This window comes from Procambarus clarkii, chromosome 92, assembly GCF_040958095.1.
Source record: "Procambarus clarkii isolate CNS0578487 chromosome 92, FALCON_Pclarkii_2.0, whole genome shotgun sequence".
Classification (NCBI taxonomy): domain Eukaryota; kingdom Metazoa; phylum Arthropoda; class Malacostraca; order Decapoda; family Cambaridae; genus Procambarus; species Procambarus clarkii.
In genome coordinates this window covers 10,598,040-10,610,147 of record NC_091241.1, presented here as the reverse complement: position 1 = coordinate 10,610,147, position 12,108 = coordinate 10,598,040, and positions in this window count along the sequence as shown.

Sequence of the window (12,108 nt, the reverse complement as noted above, 5' to 3'; positions counted from 1 at the left end):
CAATGCTGACTCCTTCAGTTGGCTCTGCTGGACATATGAACTCCCGGAAGTGTACCCATTCGAGTCGGCGTCACTCGATATATACGTGGTGCCCTTTCCTGACTGCGAAGCTTTTGCTGTGAATGCCTTTTGGCAGAACTGGTCGAGGTGGGGTTACCTGTACCTCTTACCTCCCGGTCCAGCTGTTGCTTCAGGTTCTGGCTCAGTTGAAGTCTTACTATGGGAGAGTAGTCCTCATGGCCGTTTAGTGGCCAGCCCAGCCTTGGATTTGGGCGCAGCTTGCTCGGTATCCGAACTCAGGGCATTTTCCGCAGCTCTGCAGCTTCCAACTGGCCCGATAGCTCCAGGGAACCTCCAGGGCTCACCCAGAAAATGGCATTTCATTATTCAATGCTGGTTTTTTTCTGTTTTTATTTCTGGATATTCATAATATTTTCCAAGTGAATTATGACTTCTTATTAGCCTCTTCATTCAAAGCTTTTGTAGGAGAGTTGGGTTTTATATCCTGATCTCTCAAAGTGAACGCATCGAATTGTACAAATTTAGGAATGCACAAATATCTTTGTTACTCCCAAATTCAAATCAAAGAGGATGTAGTTCACAAAATACACAAGTTGCCACTTGTGTGGTGCTGTTTTACTGGGCAATGCATCGTGCAACTCTTGTTTTTCCTTTGTGTGTGTCCCCTCACCACCTATCTTGTAGCATCTGCACAAACACATATTTTCTCTCATGTGACTCCTCAAATATCTTGTTCTACCATCTGTAAATGTTCACAATTAGTTTGATAATTGGTATGGTGTTATTGATGCAACAAAAGGCAATTACTGGAGGGGGCTGAAGCTCCCTGAAGCAAGCTAGCTACCTAAGATAGTTCCTCACAAACGAGTCTCCTCAGCCTTAGGCGTCCTGAATGGCCTACCAGGGACCAGAGCCAGAACCTGGGACTCCTCACAGAGGCACAGGAAATCAGAGATTGTTATGATCACCTTTACTGAGAAGACATCCCAAAGGTAAGCGATGCAATACAGACAACTGCAAGGTTCATGAGAGAAAAGAACTGAAGCAGCAAATGACTCTGCAAACAATTCACTCACTCACTAGCTAAATTGAACCCTCATATTTAGAGCAGGCCACCAATAGGTGGCATTACCACTGCTTCAACATCATCAGACCCTTAGTGCAGAGTTGAAAGACCACAAACCAACACACCTGGAAGGAAAAGAAGGGAACAGGTAGCCACCGAGTGCTTACCAGAAAGAGGTGTTTCTTTACATTCAATGGTGGTTTTCTGGGGGGAGCCCCGTCGGCTCCCCGGAGCTTTACCGGCTGATATGCTAATGTCAGACTTTGGCATCAGTCATGTGTATGGAGTTCTAGGGCCTACCGGGGACCACGAGCCAGAACCTGGCCCCCTCAGAGAGGCAAGGGGAGCAATGGCCTATAGAAACCCCCGTGTGGTTGGAAGCATTCTATGTCTGCCATCGACCGGGTCAAGCATCCAGAAAGGTAAGCATTCCAAAACAAACCCCTATTCTGGTGAAAATTGCTACCTAAGCCGAACTAGTGAATAGAACTCTTCAACAGAAAACACGGAAACTAGTATGACGTCATACGTCACCGCGCCGCTGTCTGCGCAGCTCCCCCCTCCCCGGGAGGGGGAAGGGGGAGCCCCAGACCTCCCACGCCGGCTATCCACCCATCAGTTCTTCGGCTGATGCTATAGGCAATGGTTATGTGCTCCGGCTCCAGTGGTTGTTTCAGCACTGTACCTAGAGTGTGGTGTCTGTTTTCTAGGTGGTGCGTGAGCCGGGTGTGATTCTTCAGTACTCGGGCTGCATGCGCCTAGGGTTCCCTTCCCTAGGTGCCCTGTAAGTACTGCCCTTGGGGCTTGGGGCCACCTTCCACAAGTTCCTTGGGTCCTGCCCCTGCTTGGCCGTTTACCGCTTGGTTTTCGGCCGCTCTTTGTGTGCTCGGGTGTTCTGTCTCCCTTGTTCGCCTTAGAGTAAGGGGCAGTGTTTGCACTGGTGGGGCGCGGGGTACTGTGCAGCTTGTCTTTACCAATCATAGCGGCCGGCTCTGTTCCGCTTGGGTACGCTGTCCTCTTGCGGGGTTTTCTTTTTCTTTTGTTTATATACCTGGTGGGGGGGTCTGCCTTCGTTCTTGCCCCTTGTGTCCCTTGTGTTCTGAGTATTTCTGGTGGTACCCCCTGCTAGGTCCCCGTGAGTGTACACGTCCCGGGGGTTCAGCTCTTAGAAAGTTGTTTGGTAGCTTGGGTGCCGGTTAGCAGTACCCTGCCTGGGATTACCTGAGCGCGAGTCCTCTTAAAGTAAACGCTCGGGACCCTGGGAAACCCCTGGGGGCGCGCGGGTCCGATGGATGTGACCCCAGAGCCCCCCCCTCGCTTCCAGCGAGTTTGAGGGTTGCTCTCACCTTTTGTCTCTGGGTGACTCTCTGTTTTGCCTCCGTCTGCTGCCTGTGGGGTCGGTGACACCTTCGACCCGGTGTCCTGCGAGTTTGGTTGCTCGTTGTGGCTCGGTTACCCAGTTGTGCTAACAAAGCGGGTGCGGGCAGCAGGGGCGTTGCACTTGAGCCTTGGTGGTGGCAACGTTCTCGTGGTTTCCTCCCCGGGAGCCCCGGGGCTGCCCCGTTGTATTTCGTTTTTCCCCTGGTTCACCCTTCCTGCCTGCATCCGGTTCCTTACCGTCTGTAGGTTCAGGGCGGGGTGTTTGGTGGTGTTGAGACTCGGGCAGTCTCGGGGAATTCCCCTTCCGGGGTAGTGACGGGGGCATTTGGGCCTGTTCCTCCAGCCGTGTTGTATGAGTCTGCCAGTGGGCTCCCTTCCTTAGTGTTTTCACGGCTGCCCCGGTTTTCTGGTACGGCCGGGGCTTTGGGGGAACGGCTCGGCCCCGGGGCCTGTCGTGTAGGTTCCCGGGGCTGGGGAGGGGCTGACGTGGGGGGGCCTTGGCCCCGTTAGACCCCGTGGGGGGTTTTATCCCCCTCTAGGCGGGGCTTGTGGTTACGCGGAGTGGGGTCTTTCCTCCCCACTCGCCGTACGTGCTGTTGGACGTCGGCCCCTCCCCGGGCTCGGTTCCTTGGCCTTTGAGTCGGTTGGTTCCGTCCTGTGGGTGGATGTTTCCTCCCCCGCTTTTTGGGACGGTGTTTTTGTCATGTTTCCCCGTTCGATGGGGTTCTGCGTGACTTTTGATCTCGGGTGCGCCTGCGCCTTCGTGTGCCTTCGGGACTAGTGTTGGCTTCTGTGTTCTCGAGGGTACGGGAAGGTTTTTCGCTACTTCCCGCATTATTGGAACGTCTGTCGGCTTCTAGTACTTGTCGCCCTGTTGGGCTACTTGTCGCCCTGTTGGGCTACTTGTCGCCCTGTTGGGCTACTTGTCGCCCTGTTGGGCTACTTGTCGCCCGGTTGGGCTACTTGTCGGCCGTTTGGGCTACTTGTCGCCCGTTTGGGCTACTTGTCGCCCGTTTGGGTTCCCTTTTTTTGGGCTCTTTGCTTCTTTGGCCGGTTTTATTGTTCCTGCTTCCTCTTTTGGCTCTTTTTCTCGTGCAATAGTCCTGGCTGGCGCCTTCCCGCAGGGAGGGTGTGCGGTTCGGCCAGCGTGTTATGCGCATGCGCCGTGGAGTTTGTTTTGGTCTGGGCGATGGTTCAGTGCTGGGGTTTTGCGCCCTTTTTTGCTACAGTGCTTCGCCTCTCGTTCTTCTCCCTGGCTGCGGTATGTGCCCCTTTGCGCCAGGGGTGTCCTGGTTCCCAGTTGTGGGGAGGACACCGCGGTTTTCTGTGTCATGGGTGTGGACCGCCTCCTTCGCCTCTCCCTGTTCTCCTGCGGGTCCGGCTCTGGCGTCTTCACCTGGCGGTGCTCCCAAGTTCTTCTGGGCACGGTTGAGTCGTGTCAAGTTCGAGCCACCATTCGCCAGGTGAGTTTCTGCGGTCTGGCGTCTTTTGGCCGGGCGCTGGATGCGGCGGTGTTCATATACCTGTCTTTATTTAGGTATAATTTTGTACGACTGAGTCCGTTCGCACACCAGTGACTGTCCCTTTATCACCTCTTCCTGTCCCCCTCATGTGCATGTCCAACCCATGCTGGAGTCGTTCAGGGGACCCTCCTTTTTTAATGTTGTGAGGTGTGGGGGTTGTAGGGTTGGTTCTGTACTCACCTGGTGAGGCTCCTGGCTGTGCTTGCAGGATTTGAGCTCTGGCTCTTGGGTCCCGCCTATCTGGTAGAACTTGCGGGATAGTACCAGTGGAGTGCAGTGGTGCTATTGGCACTTTTGGGGAACACTGTATTACCATCAGTGGTCTGTGCTTGTTACACGACCTACTTGCGAGCATAAGCCTTCTTGCTGGTTCGTCCGTGGACTTCCAGGGCGCACTGGCCTGTTTTCGTATGGCAGTTCCGGCCCGTCCTGGTTGTGGGGGTATGTGGGCCGGTGGACTCCTCCTAGCAGCTGCCTGGTGGGCCATCCTCTGGCCGGTCTGGCCTGACCTTGGGCCGGGCTTGAGGTGTAAAAGAGCTCCCAGTACCTCATCCAGCAGGTATCGAGCGGGGTTTCTCCGCCGTCGGTCGCCTGGTGCAGGTTTCTGGGCCTGCAGGGTTTTGTCGTGTCTCCGTTGGCCCTGTCTGGGGTCTGCCTGCTCCGTTCTCTGCCTTTGCAGAGGGGAGTTGCTATTTACATGTTGCATGTTGCAGTGGTGCCTGTTGCTGCTGCTGCTGCACGTGAGCATTGGTACCGTGTTTCACGGTGGCGTGTCCTTGTTCCTGTGTCCGGTTGTGGAGTGGCGCTTTGCTGCCGTTTTGTGCCTGGGGATTGCGTGGGGTTTTTGTCCCTGCCTGATTGTCCACCCCTGGTTGTTCTCCTGTTTTTTTTTTTTTTTTGTGCTTCTGCTCTTTCTTCCTGCCTCTTCTGCAGCAGGAATGTTCTGCGTGTGTTCTTAGGCGTTGGTCAGCCTGTGTCCTGGGATGTGCTTCTTTGTCTCGGTCTGTTGCAGTTGTTCGTGCCCCTTGGTTCGGGTCCTGTTCTGGCGGCGACCCTTCCGCCTTCTTTGGTTTTCCTAGCTTGCCCTGCCGGTTGTTGTTGTTTTATTTTTTTGGGGGGGGTTCTTGCGATGTCTCGCGTCGGACCCGTCGTTTCTGAACTCCTGGCGGGCTTGCATGCTTCGGAGTTTTTCTGTTCGGCAGACGTTCCATCTCCTTGTGCCGCCTGGGTTTCGGTGGTCGCGCCCGAGATCTTCTCGCGGCTCCGCCTTTTTCCTGGGCTCGGGGGGGCCTTGTCGGGGCTGCTTATGTTCTGCCTCGTGGTCTCGCCTCCGGTTGGTGGTCGGGTGGCTTCGTGGTAGGTGTCCCACCTGCGTGCTTTCTAGGCGGCAGTATGGGGTATTTTGGCGGTCCTTCCTTTTCCTGTCCCTTCTTCGGTGGGTCCTTCTTGTTGGCTTGGTTTACTCTCGGCTTGGTTTTCTAGTGGGGGTTGGGGGCCGTCGTCTTGCCACATACTGTCGCCTCTTTTCGTGCGGCGCAGGCGGAGCCGCTTCAGCTTGCTTTCGGTCTTGGTGTTGCTTCTGCACCGTTAGTCAGCTGTCTTGTGCGTCATTTCACCTCCGGCCTGTTCGTGCGCCGCTTGCACCATCCTGGTCTCTGGTCAGCGTGCTCTGTCTTCTCCTCGGTTGGTAGTGCCCCTTCGGTTCCGGTGTGTTTTTTCGTCGGCTCTTTCCTTTGTGCCTTTGCCTCTGGGGGTCGGTTCGCTGTGTTTTCTTGCTCCTTCGGTTTTAGCGTTTTGGTTGTTTGATGGCAGCAGTCTCCATCTTTTCTGGCGCGGGGTGGGGCTGCTGCATTCTGGAGGGGTCCAGGGTTTGTTGGTGCTTTGTTGGTCGGGCCGGGGGTGTGTCGTTTTTGTGTTCAGTGGCGGCCCTCTGCTGTTGTTTGCGTGCCACGGCGTTTGGGTCCGGAGCGCGTTTTGCGTTGATCCGGTTCTGTTCTTCCCGGTTCGCGGGTGATGGTGTCCCGGGTGGTCAGCCGTGTTCTTGCGGCTAAGCTGCCTGTGTTCTTCCCTCATGCCTGTGGCGTTCGTGGCTTCGCTGCTCTCGCTGCCGTCTGGGCGACGTGGCCTTGCAGTCTTTCGGGCATGGATTTTTGGTGTTCGTGCAGGGGCCTTGCTGCTCGTGGTTCTCGTGTTGTTCCCGGGATTTTCGGGGCTGTGGCGCCTTGGGTTGGCGTTTGCTGCCGGTTGTCTCGCCTCCTTGGGGGGTGCGTGGTGTCCGCCTCCCGGTTTTGTCCCTTTGACCTTCCTCTGTGGGTAGTTAGCTCCGGGGAGCCGACGGGGCTCCCCCCAGAAAACCAGCGTTGAATGTAATGAAACGCCATTTTCTGGGTGAGACCCGGAGGCTCCCCGGCAACCCTCCCTCCCTCCGGTCGGCGTTTTTCGCGTGTTTTGACATCCAGCCTCAGAACTGATGGGTGGATAGCCGGCGTGGGAGGTCTGGGGCTCCCCCTTCCCCCTCCCGGGGAGGGGGGAGCTGCGCAGACAGCGGCGCGGTGACGTATGACGTCATACTAGTTTCCGTGTTTTCTGTTGAAGAGTTCTATTCACTAGTTCGGCTTAGGTAGCAATTTTCACCAGAATAGGGGTTTGTTTTGGAATGCTTACCTTTCTGGATGCTTGACCCGGTCGATGGCAGACATAGAATGCTTCCAACCACACGGGGGTTTCTATAGGCCATTGCTCCCCTTGCCTCTCTGAGGGGGCCAGGTTCTGGCTCGTGGTCCCCGGTAGGCCCTAGAACTCCATACACATGACTGATGCCAAAGTCTGACATTAGCATATCAGCCGGTAAAGCTCCGGGGAGCCTCCGGGTCTCACCCAGAAAATGGCGTTTCATTACATTCAACGCTGGTTTTTTGGCCTTAACATGACCCAACATATCTTCTATTGAATGGTTTAAAAAAAAATGGCCAATATATAAACTATTTACCATACCTAAAACTTGCCTATACCTGACGGGTACTCCTGCTCACTGTGCAGGCGTAGGTGTTCATAGAAACATTATTTCTACAGGATATGATCAATACTCAAAATATTGTACAAGTACAATATTTTGTACAATACTCAAAATTTTGAGTATTGTACTTGCAAATAATGTTGATTATCTAAAGCAAGTACATCCCCTCACCATCTTCATTGTAAATGTCTACATCATTGAAAGTCTACATTGCATCATAATTAATGTGCTCAAGTCATTCTTCAAGAAAATGAATGAATGAAGAGTCAAATTTTTCTTGCACAGTAGCAATAAGAGCCCTTTCCAGCACCTGCAGCACTATGACATTCCTTAGATATTATCAATTGTTCCGATAGAATTTAGACTTTTCCAATCTATTATGACCACATGTACACAAAATTCCAGCACAAAATGTTATATTGATGAGGTGAGAAAAACACTGGAAATCACAGGAAGAAAAATGTGTTGGTCTGGCGTAGTTTGTTGTGAATGCATGTCACCGAAGATGATCTCATATTGGCTCCCTTCATACCCAATACGATGGTCATAAGCTCTGCCATCACTGTGCTCGCATTGTTTACATGTGTGTGGTTAAGGATGGTTAAGAAGGTGAAATTTCAAACCAGTTACCGTCATCAGACCGCTATAATGTTTTAATATTTATATATACAGCAGTTTGCCTAATGAATCTTGCACACTACAGTATATACAGTATCATTAATGTTCTTTATGAGTTATGCTATAGTTTAGAGTACAGATTTATAAGTGTGAAAAATGGTCTATTCAATCCTCTTGCCCTCTGTATGATTTTGTGACTAAATTTAAAGAGCTTTCCTTGAGTGTAAATACACAACAGTATGCCTATTTCAGAATACTGAAGTGCCTAAAAAGTTAATGTTATTTACTAAAATAAGAATTGCTCATGCATTTTGGTGGTAAATATATACAGTATGCTGTAGTAAAGGTTAACCATGGTATTTTACACAGTCTAGACACTGACTCAAAATAAGTCATTGTGGTCCTCATGTTAATGATAAATTTAAATATGAATGTCGTTATTATTGATGCCTTGTTCCATCTTGGAACTCCCTTTCCTTGTTGCTCTTAGTCTTAAAAAGACCCTCCAAACATGAAAGGTTGATAAAAAAAAGGCTGTGTACATTTTGGATACAATAACAATTTTGTATTTCATAGATAAAATAAAATAGCTTTCAGTAGGAAAGACAGAGGTCTTATGGGACATGTGAACTCAGAGGACCAATTGATGTGATGTTATACCTTAGATCTGGTAATCACCGAGACTCACTTTTCTACCAAAATCTTGTTGCTGCAAAAAGGGTGGGGGGGAGGGGACTTTTATAATCTGATGTAATGTTAAAAGCCCCTTACATGAAGTATAGAAGGAAGGGGCGAGGGTTAAGTTCAGATAATAATTTTGATCGTTCAAATTAGAAATATGCCTCCTTTGGGAATACAGTAGTTGGAGTTTTTCTCCCCCACTCAACCACCCAAAAACATTGAGTGCTCTCTGAACATATTAAGTAAACTAAAAGTTGCTATGTCGTATAAAAAATTCCAATGAATGGTATGTGGTGTCTCATCCTAGGGCTTTCTCTAGTTTTGCTGCTTGGTTTGCATTCATGTCTTTGAAGTGGGAGATAGGAATTGCTGTATCAGTAATGTAGGTTGGAGTTTGAGAATACTGTACATGGCAAACCCATAAATTAATGTAATTCTGAATGAGACTGTTGAAATGACCGAGATAAATATTTTGTCTCTTGACAGTCCATTCACAGTTTTAATGGTAGTGCTTCCAAATGTAAAAGGCTAAGTTTTATACAGTTTGTCTACATATCGAGCAATTTCCTTTTTCAACTTATTCATAAGACATAAAGCTTTTATTTGATCCATTCCCTGGTGCTTTCAAATCATAAAATGTAGTTTACAATTTGTTTATAGTAATGATTGTAGTAATATAACATAGTTATGTTTGAAGAATTTATAGGCTTAGGAGCTCATATTCCTAAGAAATAGTTCATGATGTTGCATTGAATTCAGTCTTAGACTTGATTTTCCCTTGTATAGTGATCTTGGTTTAAATATTTATTCAGTGTTTAAAAGCAATGGTTTCTTTAAAGAAAGACATTACTAGTTTATGCACTTTGTATCCTGTTATCAAAATGAACAGTATTATAATATTGCATTTAAATGGCACTGTATATCGAAAAATAAATAGTAAATCAGATTTTTTTCCACTGTTCTGTATTCTTTAATTCTATGTTAATATGTTTAAGCACTTGTAAATTATTGCTTCTTTGTCCATGAAGCTATTTTTGCATAAATGAATCACTTGTTTGCAATTTTTTGCATATACAGTATTATTCAGGTACAGTATATTAATTTATATTTTTATGTATATATATATATATATTTATTTTATTCCCCACTGTAACTGTACAGTATATGTATATTTTAATGTTTATTTGATTATGAATTCGTAATATTTTATACAGTAACTCAATGATCAGGAATGTAGAAATTAATTTTGACATTACAGAATTTTAGATGTGTATCAGCATTATTTTGAAAGTAGAATATTGTTCTATATTTTAGTAATGATTGTAGTTAATCTCAAGTCTCTAGTATCTGATACTGACTTGTGATATATTTGACTTTTTTAAGATTATGTCAATTTCTTAATGACTTTATTATTCATTGATGCTTGTGGGTTGTGGGAATAGTGAGTGTATTGTTGTTGTATCATTGAAATAGATGTTTATAATACAGCATTGATTTTGTCTATTACCTGTTGAATGGTTAATTTTGCAGAGATGGTGTCCTTGAAACCTTTAATGTTGGGGCTTTGCAATTCTTTTTTATTGATAACAATATCCTTTAATGGAAAGGAGAAAATGTCAAACTATAAAACATATATAAAATATATATTATACAGCTCTCTAGTAATAAAATAACTATAAACTATTCTATATTGATTGGTCATATTAATACTGTACAATGTAACATTTACCTGTCTGTATTCTTTGTTTCAAGATGCTTGTGAATTTCTTACCACAGTTCAAGAATTTTGATTTTCAAAATATACTTGCGATTGAAGAAAGGGGCTCCTCACCACTCATGCTGATGGTGGAAAAGGATCCCCCCTCCACATTGTGCATACACAGCTGCACTTTAATTTAATTTATATTATAATTTTTAGTCTGTGTAATGTATAGTTTTATTATGGTCAGTTACTCCTGTTTACTACTACTGGGTAGTTATTGTCTCGTTATGCTTTACTTAGATTCACTTTATAAGTTATGTTTAGTTTCTATTGTTCATTTAGTTTTTATCATTCATTTAATTTTTATTTATTTACAGACTTGATAAATTTACTCAAGTTTATTAAACAAATATTTTGTACAATATATTTTGCTCGATCCTTAGAAACAGTGCTCTACTGTACTTATGGAAGTGCATCAACAATGTGTTAATTGTTTCCTGTATAGAAATCTTGTAATGACATTTTAGTTTTGTTTCTGTGACTGTGTTACAGATGCATATCGTTTGTACTTAAGTTTAAATGAGCAATAATCTTTCAGACTCACTACATGAATTACTGTGTCTATTTTAAATCATTACAAATAATTTTGAAAATGTATGTATGCATTCATTCTCTATGGATGCATGTTTTGTACTGTATGCCATCAGCTGAAGAATATATGCACGAATATTTTACTGCATGTATGTCAGCATTTCATGAGTATAAATGTATATTTTATTTCCAATATCGCTGAATAAATTGAAAGTGCCTGTAAGATCCTTGGCCCTTTTGTGCCTAAAAAATAACATAAATTTTTTTTAACAAATGTATATTCGAAAATATGGAGAACATGTGCATGTTCTGCTAATGTTACAGCATGAGCAAAACCCAAACAGACATCCTTCATTACAATATTATAGCCTTTAGATTCAAATTATTCCTTATCCACAACCATTCATAAGTTTAGCTTCACTCATTTGGTGGTAGTTGATGGAAGAGTGAATTCTGTGTTGCAAGGTGCATAATGTTGATGACCCTGCAGTTAAGGAAGTAAATGCTTGCACAGAATAGCAAATGTTGCTCATTTGGTGCAGCAATTAAGTCCTGCATTTTTTCATATTCAATAAGCTTTTATATTCCTTTCCATGCTTCATTTATATCACAGGGAAACCTCAAGTACTTATGTAGTTTTCTCTGTAAAATGGACACAATATTTAAAATAGAATACTGTACTGTACTTTCAATACTATTGTATTATATGCTATTGAAATATAGTAGTACCGGTAAATGCATGGTAACTGTTCTTGCTATTTGAAAGCTGCATCAATTATAGACGAGTGTAAGCAGGTTGATGGATGTGCAAGTCGATGGACGAGCCAGTTGAATGGAGTTACAAATTGGAATAAAATAATAAAAACCCCTTATAGAAAAATATTTATTACCACTTTTGCATAAATTATGTAATATAAAAATCTTGACACATTACATCAAATGTTAACCCTGAGATGCTTGGTATGTCCCAAACTACTGGTACAGTATTTGTAAATATACTCAAGAAATCTTAAAATAGAATGGTACACATGTATACCTTGGAGTGTTTCTGGGGCTTAGCGTCCCCGCGGCCCGGTTGTCTCGTTGCTGGACTATGGTCACTATAAACTCATATAAACTTATATAAACTCATTGAGATAAAATTAGTTAATATCCTTACAAAACATTATCTTGTAAATAAAATATTTCCAATAATTTTCAAAATTAATAAATGAACAAAAACAAAGCATTCAAGTAAACATGATAAATTTAATTTCTATATTTAAAATACAACTACAGTACCTTTCATGTCTTAAGTGTATTTGCTGAACTCTTATACAAACAAAAAAACATACATTGTACAGTACAGTATAACCATTATTTGGGAAAGGAAAGTTAGAGTAAGTGATAACGAAGTGACAGTTATTAATAATAAAATAATGTGCATTATGCAAGCTTTCAATAGTGTATCTGTGTCTTTCAGTCTAGCAACATCCTCAAAAATCTCAACCTTTTTTTTTTGTAATAAACT